Source organism: Phyllobates terribilis, unplaced genomic scaffold (assembly GCF_046119375.1).
Source record: "Phyllobates terribilis strain yellow unplaced genomic scaffold, ASM4611937v1 Scaffold_7__3_contigs__length_470593459, whole genome shotgun sequence".
NCBI classification, from domain to species: Eukaryota; Metazoa; Chordata; class Amphibia; order Anura; family Dendrobatidae; genus Phyllobates; species Phyllobates terribilis.
In genome coordinates this window covers 106,877,560-106,904,924 of record NW_027362767.1, presented here as the reverse complement: position 1 = coordinate 106,904,924, position 27,365 = coordinate 106,877,560, and the positions used below count along the sequence as shown (strand labels likewise).

Sequence of the window (27,365 nt, the reverse complement as noted above, 5' to 3'; positions counted from 1 at the left end):
GATCATGCCTTGATCCAGTAGTAGGGGAGATGTACCAGCAAAGGGCGTCTTCAACATAAGAGAAAGAGACTGCAAGAACATTTGCTAGAAGAGAATCTACAGCGATGGATAACTTGCAGAAGATGTACAGTAATTTATGGATATCATATGCAAAGAATGAACACTTAACCAATATTTAAGATGCCCTATGGTATCTTTCCATTATTGCTCCTGAATACTCATGTGATCATAGCTCTTCTGCAGGATCACCTACAGTGATTTTTCAGAGAAAAATTAGCTACTTGTAACCCTCTGTATTTCTGCTAATGGCGTCTTAAAATCTACGCTGGTCCGTTTTGAATTGGCCATTGAGAAAATCCTTGTAAAAGAAAGCTGTTTGCCTAGGAGCTTTCACATACAGACTGAGATCTCTTCCTTTGCATCTGTGCAGCTGCAGTGTCTTTCTGAAACGTTAAGTGGGTGTATTGACAGATTCTATCTATTGATAGCATCCATTTACTTGCTCTGTTTATTTCTGGTGTCACACCAAGTATCAGTTTGCTTGGACGATCCATGCAGTCTTTCTCTTTGGCTTTCCCCCCCCCCCCCCTCTGTATCATTAAGTTTACTGTTAACTCTTTAATTTGTTCCTGGAAGCCTTAAAGAGAATCTGTCATGCGAAAAAAACGTTATTTACATGCAGATATTGGATTAATCTGCAGGAAAATAGTGTTAAATGCATGCTTGGCCACCTTAAAGCACTTCTCCTCCCATCAACAGTTTTACCCTCTTAATATATAGCAATCATCATATTATATAGCACTGTGCACTTACAATTGCTCATTTTGCCTTTCTACCCAGTAATTTTTCTCTTTTCCATTAGATCTATGACATCACAGGATTAAAAACTGACTAGCGGAATCCTTCTAAGCTCTATGTAGAAACAGGAGGTCAATTTTCCCTGTATGAGTCATAAGTCACTGCAAAAGTCTATGGCAGGGGGAGGAGGGAGCAGCTGGATTGGGAGTTAAAGATAAATGCAGGGACAAGAAACTTCATGTTTCTATATAGAGCATAGAAAAGAGAAGAATTATCTGGGTAGAAAGGAAAAATTAGCAATTGTAAGTACATAGTGCTATATAAGATGATGACTGCAGTATATTAAGAGGATAAAAACTTTGTTGGGAGTAGGAGGGCTTCTTTAACAGAAGGGTCCCAACAATGTTGTCATTGTCTGTATATACTTTTATAAACAGCACCGTTAATGACTAGAGATGAGCAAACGTAGACAAAACCCGAGCATCAAATAAAGGTTCGTTTCGGGCACCCAAGCCCTAGCACGAACCCGAAGATCAGTAGTTTCCCGCGCTGTCCCACAGATGACATTTATGTGACAGCGCAGGAAACAGGGGCTTTGATCTGCGGTAACATAGTTAGCACCGGTCACAGCACCGCGGGATCACGCTGTCAAATGTCAGTGTGATCCTGCTGCTGTCACTGTGACCTGCGGTAAAAAGCTTACCGCGGGTCACAAGCACCGGCTGATGGGACTACTTCTCTGCATGAGTCATTAGTCACTGCAAAAGTCCCTGGCAGGGGGAGGAGGGAGCAGCTGGGTCAGGAGTTGAAGCAGGGGAATGATAAATGCTAGGAAATGAGACTTCCTATTTCTACATAAAGCAGAGAAATGAGAAGAATTTACTAGTTAGAAAGGCAAAATGAGCAATTGTAAGTACACAGTGCCATATAAAATAATGACAGCAGTATATTAAGAGGGTGAAAACTTTGACGGGGGAGTGCTTCTTTAACAGAGCAGTGGCTACAAGGAGAAAATTAATCTATGTTGTCCCTGTGGCTGTTCATTTCCAGTCATTAGAGAGGTGCAGGGTGCGGTTATAATGCCTGCCCCCAATACAGCGAGCGTGTTGTAATCACTTCCCGGAACATTGATTGACTGCCAATGAAGGTGCAGCAGGTATGCAGTGCAGCAGGCTGTCAATCAATGTGTAAGGAAGAGATTATAACACAGTCTAGTGCAGTGTTTCCCAAACCTCGTCCTCATGGTCCCCAGCATGTCATGTTTTCAGAATATCCTTCGCATTACTCAGGTGAGAGAACCTGATGCCTTAATAGTAATTCTATCACCTGTGCAATACTAAAGAGATCCTGAACAGATGATCTGTTGGGGGCCATGCCCGTGAGGACTGGAGGACTGATCTAGTAAACAGTGAGTGTAACTGCTCCCTGCACAGTTCAGATGACTGGAAGTGAGCGGCTGCAGGGAGGATAAAACATAATTTTCTCCATGTTGCTGCTGCTCCAGTAATGGAACCAGGCAGACATGATTGTAATGCTGCTTACCTGCAGACTATCCCTATATCTGTCGTTCAATGTCGTTTCGGGACAGGTTCTCTTTGACATAAATTGTATATCAAGTAGGAAGAGATCTTTTTTTATTGTGTGGCTATTTATTTTCCATTAAATTCCAACTTTTTATGTTGTAAAATAATAAATGTCAATAGCAGCTATAGTATAATAATAATGTCCAGCTAGTAACATACAAACTTTATTTAGGATAAAAAAATGCAGCCTGTACTCTCAATCACTATATAGAAAGCCACACCAAAGATCCATTTATACTTGCCAAACATGGCCCGTAAGCCATGGCACCGATTGGCAATATACCGATACCAATAGGTGGTAGTTTAATGGTCTGTTTAGACAGAATGACCAGGATTTTTTGTGCTTAGAACTATTGTTAATACAATTATTCTGTGCACTTTCATCATTAGTAGCAGCTCATTTCCTGTTAAAGTGAGCTGCCAATATTGATTATTTTAGTGCTGTCATCGACAACCCAATCACCTGATGGTCACCGATTTTTTTTGTTCAACCGTTGTTTACCGGTCTGTTTACACAAGTCGATAATCTACAAACAGGAATTCCGAACCGGGAAACAACTGATGCAAAACTTTGGGCTAAGTTGTTCACTCTTCACATTGGTCTGACGTCCATAGCTGAATCAGAAGACGATGCATTTAACGTTTTCTGATTGACTCTAAAACCAAATTGATGCAGCAACCACTGTGCCGGAGGAATGGAATTTCTATCTGGCATTTCTGTACCATGCTGGTGTTAACAGGCTCGGATGCCGCACACAGCACGCAGAGAGTATGGCAGAGGTTTAATTCAAGATTTGGTTTCTGCACGCAGGGAGTGTAAATTTAAGTAACACAACAATAAAACAGTAAAATCGGACAATAAACGATTGTGGTTTAACTATAACACGGAAAGGATGAACAATACGGCGTAGTCCCAAAAGTTCAGGCTGAATAAGAGAAGGTAGATTACTGGAGGCTTGCAGTTATCTGTCCCTTAGCGATAACTACGTCCGTCTTCAGACACTCACTCTGGAGGGTGTCCGTCTTCTGGCGGCAGTGGACGGTCTCGGGTTTCACCCACTGGGCCCCCACTCCTTTTGATCACACGACAGCGGTCACGACTCCTTTTAAGAGCCGTAGCAAGCTCATCCGGCATACAACAAACTGCGTTAGGATCACTAATCCCGGGTGTGTCCTCACCCGTAGGTCACCGTCAGATGTCTGGAAAACTGTGGTGATGCAGGTAACTGAACGATCACTTTCTGTAGGCCCGGTACAGCCGGCACGACCCTTGTTTTGTGGCAAGCTGTGTCACCCGTTCGTCCGTCACCGCAGACAGGTCAGCACGTCTCTATTTCACCGAGGACAGGGCAGCACGTCTCTCTCTCGTTGTCGGCAGGACAGACTGTTTCTCCCCAACTGCTGGTCTGCTCTCCACAACCAACTGTCTCTTTCACGCGAGCCCAGACACCTGACTTCCTTTCTTCCGTCCCTCTCCTCTGTCCCCTAGCACTGTCCAGGAAGTCCCCCGTGCACTCTTAATCCCGTCCCCTGGCAACACTGGGCAGGACCCTGGCAGTTCAGGCGCCGGAGCTCCGCACCTGTCCCTAGGCAAGTCTTCCTTCTTACACTCCCACTCCCTTTGAGCTCGCCATTCCACGGGCGAGAGTTTTTTCACCAGGCGCTCACACTCTCTGACCTCTTGGATGATACGCTGCCAGATGAACTGATCCTGATTGTAGCGGATAGGCGGCACACTAGCCGTAGATCGTTCGGACCGGCGTAACGCAGTTGGAGCGCAGGGTACTTGAGAGTCACTGGGTTTCCAACTTCGCCTGGCCCAGCCTGACGAAGCGGTGGGCCCTCCTCTCTCGTGTGGGAAGCTGTGGGCGATGTGAGACTGGGGATCGCAGCCACTATCGTCACCTCTAAGGGTGCAGCCGTCACAATGGTCTGGACGGGGGCCCGCTGCTCTGGGGTTTTCACCAACTCACAACTCCGGCACTTCTGGCAGACATTCTCCACTGCAACTCTTAGCTGGGGGTGGTACACCAGTCTCTGCAGCCACTGGAAGGTCTTTTCGGGTCCAAAGTGTGCTCCCCGCTCGTGTGCTTCCTTGGCCAGTGTCCCGATCACCCTCTCTGGAACCACTACTTGCCAAGTGGGGCCGAACTCCCGTACCAACTGGACCCGTCTGTACAACAAGCTGTCCTGCAGGCTCAGTCTCTCCCACTGCTGCAGCATCTTCAGCCCCTCTGGCGTCAGGGTCCCCCTTTCGTCGCGGTTAGGGACTTGTTTCAAAGCCATCCAATGTTGCAACCGTGCAATCTCTCCATCCATTTGCTGTATCCATACCCACTCGTCCCTGGGCCGCCCCAACATGTGTCCTTCTTTCACTTCCCCAATCTGTCCCTGCATAGCGGACAATGGGCTGCCAACCCCCCGGAAGCTGGCACCTCTTTGGCCTCCAGTTCTTCATCTCGGTCGGGGTGCTCATGGGTCACCCTGGAGAGGGCATCAGCATGCGTGTTTTCAGCCCTAGGCCGGTAGGTGATCTTATACCGGTACCGAGCCATGCAAGCCACCCATCATTGTTCCAGGGCTCCCAACTTCGCTTTCTCCAGATGAGCCAACAGGTTGTTGTCTGTCTTCACCAACACTTCAGACCCCGACAAGTACTCCGAAAACTTTTCTGTCATTGCCCACACTAGGGCCAACAATTCCAGTTTAAAGGAGCTGTAATTGTCTGGGTTCTTCTCCGAGTCTCAGAGGGAGCGACTCGCATATGCTATCACCCGCTCTCTCCCCTCCTGCTCCTGCGACAGCACGGCCCCTAGACCAAGGAGACTTCTATCGGTGTGAAGAACGAAGGGCTGAGAAAAGTCTGCGTAGGCCAGTATGGGAGCTTCCGTCAGGGCCATCTTCAAGGCCCTAAAGGCCTCCTCCTGTTCTCTTCCCCATTTCACTGTTTGATTTTTTGAGCCCACAGGTATCCCTTGAAGGAGCTCCAATAGCAGATTAGCAATGCGCGTGAAATTATTCACGAATCTGCGGTAATACCCTGCGAATCTTAGGAAGGCCCGCACGTCCTTTACAGTCTTCGGGGTGGGCCACTCTTGCACGGCGGCCACTTTCTCCCGAGTGGGCCTGACTCCTTCACTGGACACTGTGTGCCCGAGGTACTCAACCTGCTTGCGAAATATATGACGTTTTTGTGGCTTCACCTTCAGGCCGTGATTTCGAAGGCGACTCAAGACTTGCTCCAGTCGTCGTAGATGTTCTTGGAACGTAGACGCATAGACGATGATGTCATCGAGGTAGATCAGTGTGGCCTCAAAGTTCAGATCGCCTAAACATCTCTCTATCAAGCGTTGAAAGGTCCCGGGAGCGTTGGTTAGGCCAAAAGGCATCCGATTAAACTCAAAGAGTCCCATGGGCAACACGGATGATGTCTTGGTGCGGTCGTGTTCAGCCACTGGCACTTGCCAGATCCAGGGAAGAGAAGTATTTTGCCTTGCCTAGGGCGGATAGAGACTCCTGGATCCTGGGTAAATGGTACGAGTCTCTTATGGTGCAAGCATTTAGCCGCCTGTGGTCCACACAGAATTGTAGGGTTCCATCCTTCTTCCTGACCAGGACGATTGGAGCCGCCCATGGGCTCTGGCTTTCCCGAATCACCCCGTTTTGTATCATATGGGCTAGCATTTCCTTCACCTTCTGGTACATTTGCAGGGGTATCTGTCTATACCGTTCCCGTACCGGAACAGCATTTCCCGTAGGGATCTCATGGGTGATGGCCTCGGTACATCCAAATTCGTCCTCATGTCGGGCAAAGACATCCTGGTACCGTCCCAGCATCTCTTCGACCTGGTACACCTGTTCCGTCATGAGCCCTGTCAAATCAGCACGCATCTGTTCTAGGATCCTTCGACTGTCCTTAGTCTGAGTTCGAGGAGACCCCGATCGTACGGTGATCGCCAGGGTCCAGGGATCCCCCCTTACGGCTAACAATTGTATCGCATCTGGAGGTTCCAGCTGTTCTGGCATCCCCAGGATCTGGGCCATTTCGGTACTGGTGGGAAGAATGAGCTCACTCGGATTCAGGTTCACGCATCGTACCACCACGTTTCCCTTATGGACAGTAGCCAAGGTCCGCGCTACCAATAGACCCGGAGGCACCTTGTCCACGGTGGTTGACTCGATCTGAATCTCTACCCCTTCTAGTGGGGTGCAGGCTCGGACTGGCAAAGTGAGGACTGTCTGTCCTGCTGGTAAGGTGAGCGTGTTGGTGGCAGGTATTATCACCTTTCCCAGAACTTTTCCCCCACTCGAGGTCTCTTGCGCCTGGGCAACCCTGATCAGCTGCTGGAGGGCCTTCCTTTGAGGGGCTCTAGAGTTCCACCGCCCTAGCGTGAGCTCTCGTGGTTCCCTAATCAGCATCTGCCCGATTTCCTTCAGCATGTTCATACCAAAGGTCACTGGTGGTCCTGGGCTGGCATCTCCGCCTGTCAGGATGACTCCTTTTATTTCCACATCTTGTCCGCACACCCGGATGCGTAGCCACACTACTCCTGTGACTGGAATGGGCAGTTGGTTAGCGGCTGTGAGCTTTATCAAGGGACCCCCTTCATTTCGTGCCATCTCTGGGTACCGCTGACAGAAATAAGTTTCTCCCATGGTGGTCACTTGAGATCCCGTGTCGATCAAGCAGTGAACCGCCCATCCGCCAAGCTCGGCCCACACTGTCGGGCTCATGGATATTAAGTCTTCGGGACTATCTGCCTTCCTCCGCTCCAGGTTGCGTCCCTCACACCCGGAGCCCGTCAGTTAAACGGCTGCCGGGACAGAGGCCTTCCTCGACTGGCACAGCTCCTGGCGTAATGCCCCATGCCCCCACAATTCCAACATGTTGGTCCCCTGTCTGCAGGGGGTCGTCGGGCCACCCGATTGGGCTTTGTTCCAACCCGGGGTCTGGGCTCGTCCTTTACTTCGCCCGGGGTCTCAGGTCAACTGTTCCGGCTCTCACTGATTGAGCCACTCGAATATTGTACCACTCTTCTTGCATTTCTTGGATCTCCCACCGCATCTCTCGGGCCCATTCTGGTTCGGCCGTGGGCGACGGGGGCACTGCATTGCCCCGGACCATCCCTGCCAGGGTCACTACCCCCATCTCCTGTTCCCTCACGCAGGACTCTGCCCCTGCCTCCAGAAATGTCATACGTGGGTTGGTGCACAAGTGCTCTCGCAAGGCCTGTCTCAGCTGCGCATCTCTGAGGCCGGCTACGAACTGGTCCCTAAGTACTAAGTCCGGGGGCCCCACTCCCACGTTTTCTAGGTTCGTTTTCCTAGTGATGTAAGTGTACACACTCTGTAGGGCGTTGACATAATGGGTCACAGTCTCCCCCTCCCTTTGTACCTGTTGGAACAGTCGCATCCTTCACTCTGCCACATTAGTAGGGTCCCCATGCATTTCTTCTAGGATCCGCACCACCTTTTCCACCGTATTTTGGCCAGTGGGGGAACGAAACATTACTGACTGTCGAGCTTCTCCTTCTAAAGCCAGCAAAGCTATCTTTGCTTGCATGTCGGGGGTCATTTGGTGCATCCGTAACATGCTCTCAACCAGTTCTACCCAATCCCACAGCATCATGTTATCTCCGGTAAACTTTGGGAGATTATTCAACATGGTGCCCAGGGGTAGGCTAGCTGTAGGGGCTCTCGCGCAGGCCTGGTCTGCCATGCCTGCAACTGCGTCTGGGGACGATATCCTGCCGACTACGACAAATGTTAAAAGGCTCGGATGCCGCACACAGCACGCAGAGAGTATGGCAGAGGTTTAATTCAAGATTTGTTTTCTCCACGCAGGGAGTGTAAATTTAAGTAACACAACAATAAAAGAGTAAAATCGGACAATAAACGATTGTGGTTTAACTATAACACGGAAAAGATGAACAATACGGCGCAGCCCCAAAAGTTCAGGCTGAATAAGAGAAGGTAGATTACTGGAGGCTTGCACTTATCTGTCCTTTAGCGATAACTACGTCCGTCTTCTGACACTCACTCCGGAGGGTGTCCGTCTTCTGGCGGCAGTGGACGGTCTCGGGTTTCACCCACTGGGCCCCCAGTCCTTTTGACCACACGACAGCGGTCACGACTCCTTTTAAGAGCCGTAGCAAGCTCCTCTGGCGTACAACAAACTGCGTTAGGATCACTAATCCCGGGTGCGTCCTCACCCGTAGGTCACCGTCAGATGTGTGGAAAACTGTGGTGATGCAGGTAACTAAACGATCACTTTCTGTAGGCCCGGTACAGACCACATGCCCCTTGTTTTGCGGCAAGCTGTGTCACCCGTTCATCCATCACCGCAGACAGGTCAGCACGTCTCTATTTCACCGAGGACAGGGCAGCACGTCTCTCTCTCGTTGTCGGCAGGACAGACTGTTTCTCCCTAACTGCCGGTCTGCTCTCCACAACCAACTGTCTCTTTCGCGCGAGCCCAGACACCTGACTTCCTTTCTTCTGTCCCTCTCCACTGTCCCCCAGCACTCTTAATCCCGCCCCCTGGCAACACTGGGCAGCACCCTGGCAGTTCCGGCGTCGGCGCTCCGCACCTGTCCCTAGGCAAGTCTTCCTTCTTACACTGGAGAGAAAAAAAACTAGATGGCTGGATGAATGGAAATGAGGAATAATATGTACCAACAAGGATAATAGATTGGTTAATATGTGCTAAATTTACTCAGTCTTACTGAATTAGATTCTGTATGGTAGGAAATATATGTACATTAGTTGGGGTCTCTTGAAATCCACTCACTGACTACCTAATCCAAGACTTCTTTCCAGTCTCCTTGAAGGGAAATCCACTCATGCTTATTGTCAGCGTGCACTAGAATATCACCAGTGCCAACCAAACCCTTCAATGTGAATTTGATGTGACATCTATCATGACCCGCTACTCATGCAATGCACCAATAAACAGCAGGGTGACCAAGGTTCACATGAGCATCCATCAGGTATAGTGACAGTGTCATATGAGACTTTTTAAATCATGGTATTTGTTCTTTGCGAATGCAGATATCTCTGCAAAGCACACAAACTGTGGCAGATTATAGCAAAGAAGAAGCCTTATGTCCACGGAGGAGCCGAAGATCAGTTGCCGACTTGCCGAAGGACATCTCTGTTAGGTCAGTTCTTCTGACGTCAGGCTTCTGTGTTTCCGGACAAGTGCAGTGTGCCTCTGAAGCCAGGAAGAGTACACCTGGCTTCAGAGTAGCACTGACGTGTAATAAAAAAATTTGTGCGCTCGTGTGAGATTTGCAGAGGGATGGCAAGGACGCCGCGTCTTGCAAATCATGTTATCACGCCCACAGCGGCGTGATAAGATGGTGAATGGGACGACTAGTCTGGAGAAATAAATGCCCCATCGTCTAGTCTGCACATACTGAGGTTTGGAGGCCATGGGGGACCTGTCAGATTCCCTTTAAACTTGTACCCATCCTATAAAGGAGTTTTCCACTACCAAGAAATTGATGACCTATCCTATCAATATTAGATTGGTGGGGGTCTGACACCCAATACCCCCACTAATCATCCTTTACCAGCTGTGGCTGCAGATCAGCTTCAGATTTGCTCCCATCTCTTATTGATCACCCATTATAAGGATAGGTCATATTTTTTTGTAGTGGAAAACTCCTCTAACTATGTGTCTCATTTAAGCTCTGTAATCTGAGAAGCAAGATCAGGCATAATATCTTGTATCTATATATTACTGATAGTCATATAAACCATATGTAATGTAATTACAGGCTTGATCTGTCCCACCAGAATACCAAAGGGACCTCATGGGTCTGACTCTAATGCAATAATGGGAAAAGAAAATAATAAACCCTTTTGGAGTTGAATTTGGGCCAATGACTTTTCATTGGGGTCTGTTTTTTGAGTTGAGTTGATTGTTTGTCCTGTGTGGTCTATGATAACAACATAGTTTACGATGCAATAATAAGTGGGCAGGTACCTGTTCTGATGGAACATCATTCATTCAACATCATGGTTGGAAAGATAGAAGGACCAAGGCGAAGAGGAAAACCAGCAACCCGATGGCTTGATACCATCAAGATAACGATGGAGAAGACCCTGGTGGACCCATCTAGGCTTGCACTAGATGGATCTTCCTACAGAATGTTCATCCATCAAGTTGCCATGGCTGAAGGCCGTTAAAAAAAAATTGATTGCCTAAAGTCATTTTTTTTTCTTAGCTCATGAGTTCTAAGTCATAAAATTTGCATTTAAAAAAACAACAACAAAAATTGACAATCTTGGTCCTACAACTGCGGAGGTGCAGCAGGAATATTTTGTGCAAGCAGTTTCAACTGTCAACCCCATAGATATACAAATCTTTCTTGCAGTGGAGGGGTTAACTGAAAAAGATGTATCTGAAATCTGAAGGGAATGGAAATCTCACCTGGTTTATAGCATCCTCTATCATTTTCTGCTTTTAGCTCTATCTCTGTTGAAATGAGCAAAGCTGCCCTAACATTGCAGGCACTTAATGATAAGTGTTTGGATCAGCTTCGAAGCAGGAAGGCTGTAGTTTTAGAGATTTAGTGCTCTGTTTTATAGACCTATTTAATATCCAGCTTTCTCCTGTATATAAATGTTCACTGGGAAAAGGCAAGTTATCTTGGGTATGCTCGTCAGCCCCTGCCTGTTGATACACATTGTAATGTGAAATATTTGCTTTTCCATATTAACGAAACGATGGGTCTTCTGAATTACAGTATTGTAGCGATGGGATGGATTCACAAAATACATTAGGTCTGACAGTGAAACTTCATATTCCTGTGTATGTAACTCTAGCAGACTACAGACTTCCCCATAGGGTATAGACTACAGACTATAGTCAGCTAGGAACCTAAGCTCCCATGGCCATTTGTGGTTGACCGTACATTGTAGATTTTCGATGGCTATTTTTTGAATGAACAGTATAGAATGGTTGTTCATGGATGATAAGATCATGAGCTAAAATGACAATTACGACAAAATGACTGATCCATCTCAGCCACGATATCTCATATAGTTGGGGCTTCTATTGATGGTATAATTACTTGTGTTTTGGTATGGACGACTTTATTAACTATGTCACCCTACCACGACAGTTCAACCTTACCACAACAATTGCTCGGGCTCTGCCAAACTAGTTCATATCATGATAGTTGGATGAAAAATCAGTTTTTGTGATTGTACAAAATCTCTAGTGTTTTAAGGCTGGTCATATACATTAGATATCATTTAAAATGCCTTTCATCTCACTGCCATCTCTCCCAATCATCCATGTTGAAATCCTTCTTTTTTCATGCTCGGCATCATAGGACTGTCTGGCTGTTCCCCTACCCTTTAGATAATCTTCTCATCATTGTTGAATTTAACAGATTCAAATAATTTGTATAGAAAGCTTTATTTTCCCATTTCAGACACTTTAAGGAGGACCTTTCACCAGTTTTAGGATATTAAACTGACCACATCATGGAATAATGGCTGCAGAGCTTAATAAAATGTAGTTTTTATTTTTGAATTCCTCCGCTCCATTGCAGAGAAATTACCTTGTAAAGTTTAGATTCTAATTTTCCCTTCAGCAAAGGGATACAGGGACTTTACCCCCTGCTTAACATTGCCCAATCATAAGCAGGAGATGTCATTAGGGGGGGGGAGGGGGAGAATACGCCCTAGAGAAGTTTAGAGCAGGCTTTCTCCTATGAGAAATTTAATGACACATAGAACTGTTCTCCTCTGTGATCTTTGTACCCAATGTGTAGAATAAAGCAATATAAAGTAGAGTTATGTGTTATTACTAACACCTCTTGCAGCTTTCACCTCACAGCAATCAGCGTGGGATGAGGATGAGTAGCGCAGAGCTATGTGTCATTACAAACACGTCTTTCAGCTTCCATCTCACAGCAGTCAGTATGGGATGTGGGTGAGTAGAGCAGAGCTATGTGTCATTACAAACACATCTTGCAGTTTTCATCTCATAGCAGTCAGTGTGGGATAAGGGTGAGTAGAGCAGAGCTATATGTCATTACAAACACATCTTGCAGCTTTCATCTCACAGCAGTCAGTGCAGGATGAGGGTGAGTAGAGCAGAGCTATGTGTCATTACAAACACATCTTGCAGCTTTCATCTCACAGCAGTCAGTGCGGGGTGAGGGTGAGTAGAGATGAGCTAACAGTGCCCTGAAATTAAAGCTGCCAGAGGTGTGTGTAATGACACATAGCTCTGCTATACTATACACAGTAGGTGCAGTGATCACAGAGGAGAGCAGGGCTTTTAGTTATTACATGACCCATGGAAGAAAGCCTGCTGTAAGCTTCTCTGGCAGATGTGTTCTTTTTTACTCTCCTGGATGACACTTCCTGAATATGATTGTGCAGCATAATATACTTGGAAACTAAACACTACAAAGACAAATATCTGCTAACCCCTTCCTTGGTTGAAGTGGAAATTAGAATCTAAACATTCACAAGATAATATCCCTGCAACAGAAGTGAAAAATAACTTGCCACTACTCCATGATGTGGCAAGCTTAATATGCTCAAACGGATAAGGGTCTTCTTTTAGAGGTAGGGTTTATGTTAATTTACATTTGCAGGGTTTTTTTAAATGCATTTTGATGTAAATATGGATCAGATTCTAAATATTCTGCAGTTGTCGATTCAAAGGTTGACATGTACGTAAAAGTAATAACTCCACTAATGGCATTATAATAAAGAATAGCTATTTGTCTAATTATGAAATATATTTCTGTAGATTACTTTTTGCTTCCAGTAAAAACAATGTATTAATAATTAGAGTTGAGCAAAATGTTTTGTAAGTATTAACCTACAAAATACTATCCCAAATATACACAGCTCAAAAAAATAGGGGGAACACTCAAATAACACATCCTAGATGTGAATGAATGAAATATTCTCATTGAATCCTTTGTTCTGTACAAAGTTGAATGTGCTGACAACAAAATCGCACAAAAATCATCAATGGAAATCAAATTTATTAACCAATGGAGGCCTGGATTTGCAGTCACCCCCAAAATTAAGGTGGAAAAAACACACTACAGGCTGATCCAACTTTGATGTAATGTCCTTAAAACAAGTCAAAATGAGGCTCAGTATTGTGTGTGGCCTCCACGTGCCTGTGTGACCTCCCTACAAAGCCTGGGCATGCTCCTGATGAGGCTGAGTATTGTGTGTGGCCTCCACGTGCCTGTATGACCTCCCTACAATGCCTGGGCATGCTCCTGATGAGGTAGCGGATGGTCTCCTGTGGGATCTCCTCCCAGACCTGGACTAAAGCATCCGCCAACTCCTGGACAGTCTGTGGTGCAGTGGTGGATGGAGCGAGACATGATGTCCCAGATGTGCTCAATCGGATTCAGGTCTGGGGAACGGGCGGGCCAGTCAATGGCTTCAATGCCTTCATCTTGCAGGAACTGCTGACACACTCCAGCCACATGAGGTCTGGCATTGTCCTGCATTAGGAGGAACCCAGGGCCAACCACACCAGCATATGGTCTCACAAGGGGTCTGAGGATCTTATCTCGGTACCTAATGGCAGTCAAGCTACCTCTGGCGAGCACATGGAGGGCTGTGCGGCCCTCCAAAGAAATGCCACCCCACACCATTACTGACCCACTGCCAAACCGGTCATGCTGAAGGATGTTGCAGGCAGCAGATCACTCTCCACGGCGTCTCCAGACTCTGTCACGTCTGTCACATGTGCTCAGTGTGAACCTGCTCTTATCTGTGAAGAGCACAGGGCGCCAGTGGCGACTTTGCCAATCCTTGTGTTCTGTGGCAAATGCCAAGCGTCCTGCACGGAGTTGGGCTGTGAGCAAATCCCCCATCTGTGGACGTCAGGCCCTCATACCACCCTCATGGAGTCGGTTTCTAACTGTTTGTGCAGACGCATGCACATTTGTGGCCTGCTGGAGGTCATTTTGCAGGGCTCTGGCAGTGCTTCTCCTCTTCCTCCTTGCACAAAGGCGGAGGTAGCGGTCCTATTGCTGGGTTGTTGCCCTCCTACGTCCCCCTCCACGTCTCCTGGTGTACTGGCCTGTCTCCTGGTAGCGCCTCCAGCCTCTGAACACTACGCTGACAGACACAGCAAACCTTCTTGCCACAGCTCGCATTGATGTGCCATCCTGGATGAGCTTCACTACCTGAGCAACTTCTGTGGGTTGTAGAGTCCATCTCATGCAACCACCAGTGTGAAAGCACAACCAACATTCAAAAGTGACTAAAACATCAGCCAGAAAGCATTGGTACTGAGATGTGGTCTGTGGTCCCCACCTGCAGAACCACTCCTTTATTGAGGGTGTCTTGATAATTGCCAATAATTTTCATCTATTGTCTACTCCATTTGCACAACAGCATGTGAAATTGATTGTCAATCAGTGTTGCTTCCTAAGCGGACAGTTTGATTTCACAGAAGTTTGATCTACTAGGAGTTATATTCTGTTGTTTAAGTGTTCCCTTTATTTTTTTGAGCAGTGTATATTAAACCAAAAAAAGTAGGAGAGGAATTGGGTAGCTAAAATATCAATACCTTGGGACACACCGCAGGCGGCGCACTCTGGTGATGGAGGGGATGACGCCTATCCTCCCTTTGAATCACAGGCAGCTCACTCTGGTCCCTCCTAACGAAGCCAGTCAGGCGAAACGAGCGTTGAGGTGCCATTACTTCCCCTCCTGTGTCTCCCACGCTATGTCCACGATGTTCCAAGGTATTGCTATTTTAGCTTGAATACACACATTTATAGTTTTGTAACAAAGATCTAGTGGATTGAATGCTATAGATCTCCATGGGAGACCAGTATGTTGGGAGGTACTGTCTCTTTAGCAGGATCTAGTTCCATCTTCTGCTATTTTTTAGCCGTCTTTTCTCACCTATGTCCACTTTGTAATTCTTATTATGTATAATAATTGATTGATTATGGTTTTCTATCCCTTGGTCTCTATTGTTCTCATTTAAATTGTACTATTTATAGAATTTACTATATATATATATATATATATATACATATATATATATATATATATATATATATGAAATCTCTGGTACTGATAGTTACCTACTTCCCCTCCTCCTTTTTCGGTTTAAAATGTTTTGCAAGACCTTGTTCCAGCAACCGATTTGGTACTTTGTGGTAGCCGGACCAGAGCCCTGAGAACTTTCTACTCCCTCCTGGCATCCTGGGCACCTCTCTGATTAGTGGGTTCAGCAACATCAAGACTACAAGTCAAGCTCTGGGACAGACTGAGATGTCTGAGATCCTGTGGATAGACGATACGGGTCTTTTGTAGGATAACCCTTTTATATTAAAGTACGTAGAACCAAAGTGATGGCACAGAATAATCACATTTTTTAATTGTCGCACGTGTCTTTTGAATCCCAATTTTTCTACGATAGAGGTTGGTTGTGATGTTACTAATACAGTTCCAGATTTTAAATTCACTTGTAAATAATCTGTTATGAACTAATTCTCCAACAATGGAAGGAATATCAGTTCGCACTTTTACAATGGTCTCCTATTGACGGCCCAAGAAGCGCATGTATTCTTGCAGATATGTTACCAACCCTGCTGCATCCTTTGGAATATATTAAACACAGCTCTGGATATTGTTTCACAGCCGAGATGATGACATTGCTTTATCAGTGCAACATCTGCCTTCTAAACCCCCTCTGATTTAGGGGAGTTTTTATCTCCCCACATTTTCAACACAGGCAGCAGAAAGTCCAAACATGATCCGGAGAGGCAATGTTGTCACAAAGCTATTTTTAATACCTGCTTGTTCCTGATCTGCAAGTGAATTGTGCTTAGCTTGCCACGCGTCCTATCAGCCTGTGGAACGACAAAGAGAAGACTTGCTGAATAATTCATGGGAAGCAATTTTCTTGTAGTCACTGACTCATCAATCACAGCTGTCTAACAAGACAAGTGTGCACCTACAGAACAGGGCTTATTCACTGGCGGTGGTGAGGTCTTTCACCAAGGCAGATAATAATATTATCCTGTATTTATGGATTGGCTTTCAGCATGCAAGGATTTGTGGATCAGGCTCACAACCTATTTATTGCTTCTTATTTATATAGCACTAACATATTCTACAGTGCTGTATGTAAAATGCAGTAGTGTGAAAAAGTGTTCGCCCGTTCCTGATTTCTTATTCTTTTGCATGTTTGTCACACTTAAATGTTTCAGATCACAAAACAAATTTAAATATTAGACAAAGATAACACAAGTAAACACAAAATGCAGTTTTTAAATTAAGTTCTTTATTATTAAGAAGAAAAGAAATCCAAACCTACAGGGCCCTGTGTGAAAAATTGATTGCCCCCTAAACTTAATAACTGGTTGGGCCGCCCTTAGCAGGAACAACTGCAATCAAGTGTTTGCGATAACTGGCAATGGGTCTTTTACAACGCTCTGGAAGAATTTTGGACACTCATCTTTGCAAAATTGTTGTAATTCAGCCACATTAGAGGGTTTCCGAGCATGAACCGGCTCTTTAAGGTCATGCCACAGCATCTCAATCGGATTAAGATCAGGACTTTGACTACGCTACTCCAAAGTCTTAATTTTGTGTTTGTTAAGCCATTCAGAGGTGGACTTGCTGGTGTGTTTTGGATCATTGTTCTGCTGCATAATCCAAGTGTGCTTCAGCTTGAGGTCATAATCAGATGGCCGGACATTCTCCTTCAGGATTTTTTGGTAGACAGCAGAATTCATGGTTCCATTTACCACAGCAAGTCTTCCAGGTCCTGAAGCAGCAAAACAGGCGCAGACCATCACACTACCACCACCATATTTTACTGTTAATATGATGTTCCTTTTCTGAAATGCTGTGTTACTTCTACACCAGATGTAATGGGAAATACACCTTCCAAAAAGTTAAACTTTTGTCTCTTCAGTCCACAGAGTATTTTCCCAAAAGTCAAGATGTTTTCTGGCAAAATTGAAACGAGACTTTGTTCTTTTTGTTCAGCAGTGGTTTTCGTCTTGGCACTCTGTCATGCATGCCATTTTTGCCCAGTCTCTTTCTTATGGTGGAGTCATGAACACTGACCTTAACTGAGGCAAGTGATGCCTGCAGTTCTTTGGATGTTGTTGTGGGGTCTTTTGTGACCTCTTGGATGAGTTGTCTCTGCTCTCTTGGGGTAATTTTGGTCCGCGGGCCACTCCTGGGAAGGTTCACCACTGTTCCATGTTTTCGTCATTTGTGGATAATGACTCTCACTGTGGTTTGCTGGAGTCCCAAAGCTTTAAAAATGACTTAATAATCTTTTCCAGACTGATAGATCTCAATTACTTTGTTTCTCCATTATTCCTGAATTCCTTTGTATCACAGCATGATGTCTAGCTTCTGAGGTTCTTTTGGTTTACTTCACTTTGTCATGCAGGTCCTACTTAAGTGATTTCTTGATTAAGAACAGGTGTGGCAGTAATCAGACCTGTGTGTGGCTAGGGAAATTGAACTCTGCTTCCCAACGATGTAATAAACTAAGTTAATTCATGTTTTAAGGGATGGGGGGGGGTAATCAATTTCTGACACAGGTCCCTGTAGGTTTGGATTTCTTTTTCCCTTAATAATAAGGACTTTCATTTAAAAACTGCATTTTGTGGTTACTTGTGTTATCTTTGTCTAATATGTAAATTTGTTTTGTGATCTGAAACATTTAACTGTGACAAACATGCAAAACAATAAGAAATCAGGAAGGAGGCAAACACTTTTTCACACCACTGTATAAGCTGTACACACATACAGTATATAGTTATCTCACATCTGCAAAAAAGGCAATGACCTCAGTAATCTATCTATAATATTCTAATATTTTCCTGGTGTATACAAAATGTCACATACTTGTGGATTTTATTGGAACATTGTTAATAAAAAAAAATGCAGAAAGAAATCAGATTGAGAGAGACATCTGTCCGCAAAGTTTCAGAAAAGGGCAAATTAGCCCCTGGTGCAGAGGCGTTAATGACAAGTAAACTGAAGCAAATATAAAATACTATTAATGTTGCCAGTAACATATGGGTATCTCACCTCCGCAGTGACAGCTATACCCTTATGGCTGTATAGAAGAGATCTCTAATTTTAAAAGTTTTTCTGCTCAGTATAAACCAGGATTATCATTTATACAAGAATTAAATAAGTAAGGCAGTGTGACATATCTTCTTAGTGTTACAGAAGTAGCAATGGCATGTATAGTAGGAATAATGGAGTATGTCCCTGTCAGACGCTTCTGGCGGTGGCTTTTTTTCTCCAAAAATCCAACTGCCCGATTCTTATCTCCTCCAACACTGGGAGACCCCAAAACACATTGGATCAAGAGTCAGCAACCCATAGTATGGCTGCAACACGGTAGCAACCAGTTCACATGATGAGCTTTTGGTGAGTTTTTGATGTTGCAGATTTTCTGTTACCTTTCTGCACTTGCTAAATAAATTAGGTTAATTGCAGGGTTTTTTTTTCATTGTGTTTTTGAGTGCGTTTTTTTTTCCAAGCGTTTTTTTTTGCTTTTTTGACGCTGCGGCTTTGTCTCTTTTTTTTTTTTTTTAAATAAAGCTGTTTTGTTTTTGATACTTTCTGGTATTTGGTTTTGACAAAACTTTATTAACACAGGTCATGTGCCGATCAAATTCGTTTTTGGTGCCATTTTGCAGTGAAAATTTACAGCGATGTGACATTTAAAGACATATTCCCATCTCTAAGATCCTATCCCAATATGTAGTAGGTATAATAATAACATTTGCAAATTCCTCCAATTAATAATGCAGCATAGTTCTTCTGATTCACTATGTCTATTACCCTATGCGCAGGGCATTGCAGCATCTTAGGTAGCCACGGTTATGACCACTATCAACTATCTAACTGTCACTATATGAGTGGTCGTAACCATGGATACCTAATCTACTACAATGCCCTGTACATGGGGTAAGCGACATAGAGAATCAGAAGAACTATACTACATTTCTAATTGGAGGTATTTGATAATATGATTATTATTACATCTACTACATATTGGGATAGGATATTGGAGATGGGAATACCCCTTTAATATAGATACAGGACATTATAAATGCCATTGTTCTCCTGCATTTGATGTTCTATGCTTGTTCCTGCACCCCTCTTTTTCTGAACTTTGGCCTCTCTAGCCTATATGTAAATCTAGGAGGGAAGAAAAAAGGCTCTCCCTGTGTGATACAGTTACCTGTAGGTGCGGATGGGCTGGAAAATTGGTGGCTCACCTGGGCGGGTAGTTTTCGGCACGATTATGCTTGAAGAAGGAGTAAATTCTACTCTGAACCCAAAAATTGCAAAAATTGCAAAAAGTTGCAAAAATAATGAAACAAATTAAAACAAAAAAATGTCATCCTTACCCCTGGGAATTACTTTGATGAATTCCAGCACCCAGGAGCCAACAACCCCCTTCTCTCTGTCGCTCTATGTGTAAATCTAGTCTTTTTTAGCCAAGTGGGCATGGTCATCACCAAATCAACAAAAAAGGGGGTGGGAAGCCCACAAACATTGCTAATAGAGATATCCACTTGAAATAAACCAACAGTGCGGGTGCAGTACTCAGCTGGCAGTTTGTAGCAATAATGGGCAGTAGAAGAGGAAATTCTGCACATCCCTCCGTAGGTAATATAAAAAAGTTATTGAAGGAGATAAAAAACTGACGCGTTTCGAGCGGTGAACCGCTCTTAATCATAGCATAATAAAAAAAATTCAGACTTGCCTTAATACTAGTATATAGAGCGAGACCGCGCCAACTAGACGAGCTCTGGCCGGGAGTATGTGTAACTCATCCACACCCCTTGTCAGTTTGGACTGGACAGCCCCTTTAAGCTCCTTTATATTTTATGAAGACAGTGTTTGTATTAATGTACAGTACATATATTGTTTTTTGTTTTTTTTTCTGACACAACACAATTATTTTTCCATTTCTTGTAAAATGGATATAATATGTCATTTTATTATATTTTCCTAATTTTTCATATTTTTATTTGATTTTTGGAATAGGTGATTCTTCAGCAATGATTTGCAGATATGCTACAAGATTCTGCGCTGATACAAATGTGCGTGTTAGTAGGGAACATAAGAAAAAAATACTGTATAAATATTTGCCCATTACCGCAGGCAGGAACCCCCCGAAACGAAAGGATTTCTCCAACAGGGATGTGAGATACATAACGTGATTGTATGCATTTACCCACATAATTGCAATAATGGGACATGATTGCTTGAAGCTAATAGCCCAAGTTACTGGTCTTTTTGTTTAATCCAGCCATCAGCTGTCAGTAGATGCATAGGAAGACTTACGAATGAGGTGCTTAGCATCCCTGGAAATCTGTAATTTTTTTTTTTTTTTTAACTTTTGTTCTCCCTACGATGCCATTGCTGATATAAATTGTATATAAATCTCCCAAGAGCACAGAAAATACTCAGCTTCATTGTTTTGACTGAAGAAAAAGTAGATGATAGAGAAAAAAAAAAAGCTTTGTATGCCTGATCACTCCTTGATATCACACACTCGCAACCAAAACCAATCAAATTGTTTCTTTGTTTTCCCTGGAAATGTATTTTCCTGTGCAGGCAACAATGGTTCCAGCAGAAAACACAGACATTATGCAATGTGGTCACATTTCAGCTGCGCTTTCTTTTCGTTGTCTTGGGAAAGAAAGAACTTTTTAACAAGTTAATGAGGAGGCGGCATTGACAAGAACAAAGTGTAAAACTGGAAAACATTCTGTAAATATTTATATATTTATATATACATATTATAAAAAAAACTCTCAGCCCACTAATGGTCAATTGACATATGCTAGTCAATAATGGCGATTTTGCACATTTTAAAGGAATTTTGTATTTTAGTAGAAGCGATGTGATGCCATCGCGTCTTAATCATGGGTATAGACCGTTAGGACCCCTATTTATCCTCAGTAGCAGACTTTGACGTCTATCTACCCATTGTGCTAGACAACTACTGCTAGGACTTGCAGTAAATTTCTAGTTTGGTAGGGGTCTGACTTTTGTGACTCATCTGTGATATCATTTGCTGGAATTAAAGAGGTTGTCCGCTACTTTAGCATTGATGACCTATATCATGTCTGATCGGTCGGGTTTCGACACCCGTCACCCCCTGTCGATGAGGTGTAATCGGTGGCAACGGCGGCCGCAAGTACTCACTTGCAGAGCTACTCCGTCTTCTGATAGTGGCCGCTGAAGGGTACTGCACATCCACCCCCTATTGATTTGAATGTGCAGCACCCAGTCTTGGCCACTGTCAGAAGACAGCCAGCTCCCCAAGTGAGCATTTCTGGCCAGCCGCTGCAGCCGACACCAATAACAGCTGGTCAGTGGGGGTGCTGGGTGTCGGACCCCGACCGATCAGACATTGATGACCTATCCTAAGGATAAGTCATCAATGCTAAAGTAGTGGACAATCTCTTTACGTGGCAAAGTAACATAGTAACAGAGTATCATAGATTGAATAAAGACCTAGGTCCATCAAGTTCAACCTTCCTCCCCTAAATTGTACATTTTGTCTAATTTAACTGTAACCCACAATATTACTAAGGAACTATTTTTGCCCCTTCAGCTCTTCAGTTTTGATTGACTTTTTAGGAGGCCAAACATGCCACACTGACCCCTACTTATCAAACATTAATCGCAACAATATGTCAAATATATATTTAGTAAGAACCCCCTTTAAAAAAGTGTTTTTGCAGATTTAAAAAAAAAAAAAGATCCATATTTATTTATTTACTTATTCTACTTATATAGCGCCATTAATTCCACAGCGCTTTGCAGACATCATCACTGTCCCCATTGGGGCTCACAATCTACATTCCCTATCAGGATGTCTTTGGAATGTGGGAGGAAACCGGAAAACCCGGAGGAAACCCATGCAAACACGGGGAGAACATACAAACTCCTTGCAGATGTTGTCCTTGGTGGGATTTGGACCCAGGACCCCAGCGCTACAGGGCTGCAGTGTTAACCACTGAGCCACCGTGCTTCCATATATACAGATTTCTGCTCACGTCCTATACTCTTTGGTAGATCCTTGTCTCTTCACAATGGAATGATGTAAACTCATGAAATGATGCTATATAGTACATGTATTGTAAAAAAATATATTAGCCCTATGAAAATGACTAAAAGTCACTGCAGTAAAAAACACATGTACCACATGGCACCATATTGTTAGTAGTTGTATCAATATCTTAATACTTCCTAAAACTTGTTAAAAAAACAATGCTTTGGTAATTTTCTAAAAACACTGTTTTTTGGCTGCTTTGTATGTATTGTAAAGATGGCACTTAAATATCTGAACTATTTACCAATTATTAATGATAATCGTCACCTCTGTAGCTCTGAAAACAATCAGATCTGATTGTTGTGGCTCTCCGGAGTTACAACGAAGCATTTCCGTACAATGGATATAATGATGATCACGCTCCGCTGTTAGAGGTAGACTCCACACCATAGCTCTACTATTCACTATGCAGGGAAAAATTTGCATTTTCATTGACTTTAATTTTTTTTCCCAGTGATACCAGTGGTTTGCATTTTGTAAAAAATGTTAAGATTATGAAAAATATCTTCACATACACATCTCCTTCCTGTCATTTCATGTTTTTGGTAGCAGTTTGCTAAAAAATTTAAGATAGGAGTCTGTCAGATGTGCGTGATCATTGATCCGATGCGTCTCCCGATCCAGGCGTGACAGCTTCATATATATCTATGAAGCTGTCACACTTGGGTTGAGAGATGAGGGTGAGCAACCTCAAGTATGCGATTTGAATATATGCAGTCATGTCCTGACAAGACGTGCATGGTCTTGCCCAATGCAGGCATATTGAGCGAGACCAGACATGTCTAGTCAGAATGTGGCCCCAAGTATGCAATTCTAGTCGGAATGTGACCAGAATTATGTAAAATCATATACTTTTGGACATATGACTGCCCACTCCCAGCGCCAGTGAACCCTGAGAGTGTGCAGTGCACACAATGTGAGGATTCAAAAGTCCGCAGTCACATTGTCTGTCTGCAGACTTGTAGCTTAAGGCCAGACAACCCTTTAATGGCAATCGACCATAATCCCACTTTTAGGTTGAGGGCTCGCTCACATCTGATGTCTTACAAGTGCCATGCGCGTGTGCGATTGTTTTTCTCCTAGAATCCGTATGATATGCATATGCAATCTGTATGCAAAGTATTTTTAACATCATCTTTTACTAACTATAATACTTTATGTAACTTAAAGCTAGTTGTCATAAATAATAAAGCAATCTTATGTAAACAGATAGATAGAATATAAAGATATCCTGCAGATATTTAATTTCACACACCCCCTACATATTATAAACTTGCACCCATTAATGCCTTTCATGTTGAGTTTATTGTACTGCTTTTTAGGCTTGTTCTACCTAATTATTTAATTAATTAAAAAGCTATATGGGGTTTCCCCCTATTTTATGAAACCAGCAAAGGTAAAGCAGACAGCTTTGAGCTGATAATATGAGACTTGGAAGGTCCATGTTTGTAGGGCCCTTTCCAGTGTAAAAAAAACAGCCCATAGCTGCCCCAAAAGTGGCGCATCACATTAAATGCGCCAATTCTGGTACTTTTCCTTTGCTCTATGTGACCCTGCGACTCTGATGAGTGGTAACATTACAAACGTTACTTTCCATATGTGGACTACGTCGAAATCAGTTGACTACAGTCATGGCCAAAAGTTTTGAGAATGACACCAAAATTATATTTTCACATGATCTGCTGGCCTCTGGTTTTTATTAGTGTTGGTCTGATGTTTATATCACCTACAGAAATATAATTGCAATCATATTATGAGTACCATTAGATTATATTGACAGTTAGAATGAGTTAATGCAGCAAGTCAATATTTGCAGTTTTGCCCCTTCTTCTTCAAGACCTCTGTAATTCTCCTTGGCATGCTCTCAATCAACTTTTGGACCAAATCCTGACTGATAGCAGTCCATTCTTGCATAATCAATGCTTGCATTTTGCCAGAATTTGTTGGTTTTTGTTTGTCCACCCGTTTCTTGATGATTGACCACAAGTTCTCAATGGGATTAAGATCTGGGGAGTTTCCAGGCCATGGACCAAAAATCTCTATGTTTTGTTCCATGAGCCATTTAGTTATCACCTTTGCTTTATGGCAAGGTGCTCCATCATGCTGGAAAAGGCATTGTTGGGCGCCAAACTGCTCTTGGACGGTTGGGAGAAGTTGCTCTTGGAGGACATTCTGGTACCATTCTTTATTCATGGCTGTGTTTTTAGGCAAGACTGTAAGTGAGCCGATTCCCTTGGCTGAGAAGCAACCCCACACATGAATGGTTTCAGGATGCTTTACAGTTGGCATGAGACAAGACTGGTGGTAGCGCTCACCTCTTCTTCTCCAAATAAGCTGTTTTCCAGATGTCCCAAACAATCGAAAAGGGGATTCATCAGAGAAAATGACTTTGCCCCAGTCCTCAGCAGTCCACTCCCTGTGCCTTTTGCAGAATATCAGTCGGTCCCTGATGTTTTTTCTGGAGAGAAGTGGCTTCTTTGCTGCCCTCCTTGAAACCAGCCCTTGCTCAAAGAGTCTCCGCCTCACAGTGCGTGCAGAAGCGCTCACACCAGCCTGCTGCCATTCCTGAGCAAGCTCTGCACTGCTGGTAGTCCGATCCCGCAGCTGAAACAGTTTAAAGATACGGTCCTGGCGCTGGCTGGTCTTTCTTGGGCGCCCTGGAGCCTTTTTGACAACAATGGAAGCTCTCTCCGTGAAGTTCTTGATGATGCGATAGATTGTTGACTGAGGTGCAATCTTTGTAGCTGCAATACTCTTCCCTGTTAGGCCATTTTTGTGCAGTGCAATGATGGCTGCATGTGTTTCTTTAGAGATAACCATGGTTAACTGAAGAGAAACAATGATACCAAGAACCAGCCTCCTTTTAAAGTGTCCAGTGATGTCATTCTTACTTAATCATGACTGATTGATCGCCAGCCCTGTCCTCATCAACACCCACACCTGTGTTAATGGATCAATCACTAAAACGATGTTAGCTGCTCCTTTTAAGGCAGGACTACAATGATGTTGAAATGTGTTTTGGGGGTTAAAGTTCATTTTCTGGGCAAATATTGACTTTGCAAGTACAGTAATTGCTGTTAAGCTGATCACTCTTTGACATTCAGGAGTATATGCAAATTGCCATTACAAAAAATGAAGCAGTAAACTTTGGAAAAATTACTATTTGTCTCATTCTCAATACTTTTGGCCATGACTGTACATTGGACCTGCATGTTTTTTTTATATATATATTGGTGAACCAGGGAAAGAGTCAGGGATTTTTTTTTTTAATAAAGTAATTTTGTGTGTGTGTATTTTACTTTTTATTACTGGGTTATTAATAGGGGTGTCTGATAGACACCTCTCCATTATTGGGCTTGATGTCAGCTGTTTTCTGGACAATTCAGAGCTGACATCAACCCCAAGCCACATTACCCCAATTGTCACTGCACCGGGGCAATAAGTAAGTGTGAAATCAAAGCGCCAGAATTGGCACATCTAATGTAATGCGCCACTTCTAGGGCGGCTGCAGGCTGGTATTTTTAAGCTGAGGAGGGCCAAATAACCTAGGACCTTCCCAGCCTGACATCAGCTCACAGCTGTCTGCTTTACCTTTGCTGGTTTCAGAAAATAGGGGGGACCCCACATTGTTTTTTTCCCATTTATTTATTTATTAAGTTAAACATGCCTAAAAAGCTGCAGAATAAAATCTACATGAAAGGCACTAAAAGTAGTTATGAGCGAGTATGTTCGGTTAACCCTTTCGGTGAGTATACTCAGGCGAGTACAGCGTATCTTCAGTATGTATTATAGCTGTCAAACAGTCGCAAATCATGCACACGGGAGTGATTCAAACATATCACCGAGCACGCTGAAGACACTCGGTATTCACCCGAGCATACTCACCGAAAGGGTTAACCCAACATACTCGCTCATCACTAACCCCGATTACAGCTGAGGAAAAACTCGCAGATCAGCACTAACTCATTGATTAACATTGGTACGAGCGCAATGTGATTTCTTTCTCGCATTGCACTCATCCGATTTATACTCAAGTGGGAGCAAGGCCTGAAAGTAAAGATTTAGAAACGTAAGTAATTAACTCACGGATTGCCATTAACACCACTAGTTTTTCCCCTACTGTTTTTTTTTTTTTTTTTATGTACAATCACTCTGCTCCTACTAAACAAAATGTGAAAATGAGACATTTCATTTGCTCTGCCAGTCATGATGAAGGCTAGGTCCGGCTCTACATGTCGGTAATACATAGTGTTCACAGATATAAAAGGACATAAATGTTTTAAAGGCTAATAAGCATAAACAATAGCGTAGCGGTTTCAGGTCTGCGAGCTTTCCTCCAGCTCCAGTGTGTTTTCAGATGTCGGTCTGGGGCTGTCTGCTGCGGGGAGGCTGGCTGAGACAATGGCATAGCTATGAGTCATAATCTCTCTTAATAAGGAGGTGTGAAAAATGTTTTCTAAATATTGTAGCTGTGCTGTTGTCTGTATGTGATTATAATGTTTATGCTCGCAGCAGAGAAACAAAAGCGGATAACATCTGGCTAGGGGAGAAAATTCTCAGAAACATAAGAAGAAACGAAAGAGACCACGGGGAAAAAAAAAAAAAAGACATAGATGAATACTATGGTAAGATAAGCGAGAAGGCCGCCCCTATAGAACAGCTTGTCGTCATTGTCATCAACAAGTCATTTTAACTGGAAAGAGAATTGACTCGAAGGAGAAAAAAAGTTATGCAGGTAAACAATAAGTAGAAGAGGTAATCCAAGCCTTGTGGTGGTGGCGACAGATGATGCTCTACAGAATGGTTCTCAGGTGATTGAGTCGAAATGAGAACCTGGCCAATTGTTG

At 43.7% G+C, this 27,365-nt stretch overlaps 1 long non-coding RNA gene across 2 annotated transcripts in view; it reads left to right on the top strand.

Annotated features, from left to right (window-relative positions):
- The window catches only part of LOC141152920 (uncharacterized), a 737,638-nt gene that overhangs the window by 183,158 nt on the left and 527,115 nt on the right, over positions 1-27,365 (top strand). The window contains exon 1 of one of the 2 annotated variants that reach the window (XR_012247197.1): positions 26,891-27,143. The exons of the other annotated variant lie outside the window; for it this stretch is intronic. This is a non-coding gene — a long non-coding RNA (uncharacterized lncRNA). Of the gene's footprint in view, positions 1-26,890; positions 27,144-27,365 lie in introns of those variants that run through there. 2 annotated transcript variants of the gene reach the window in all.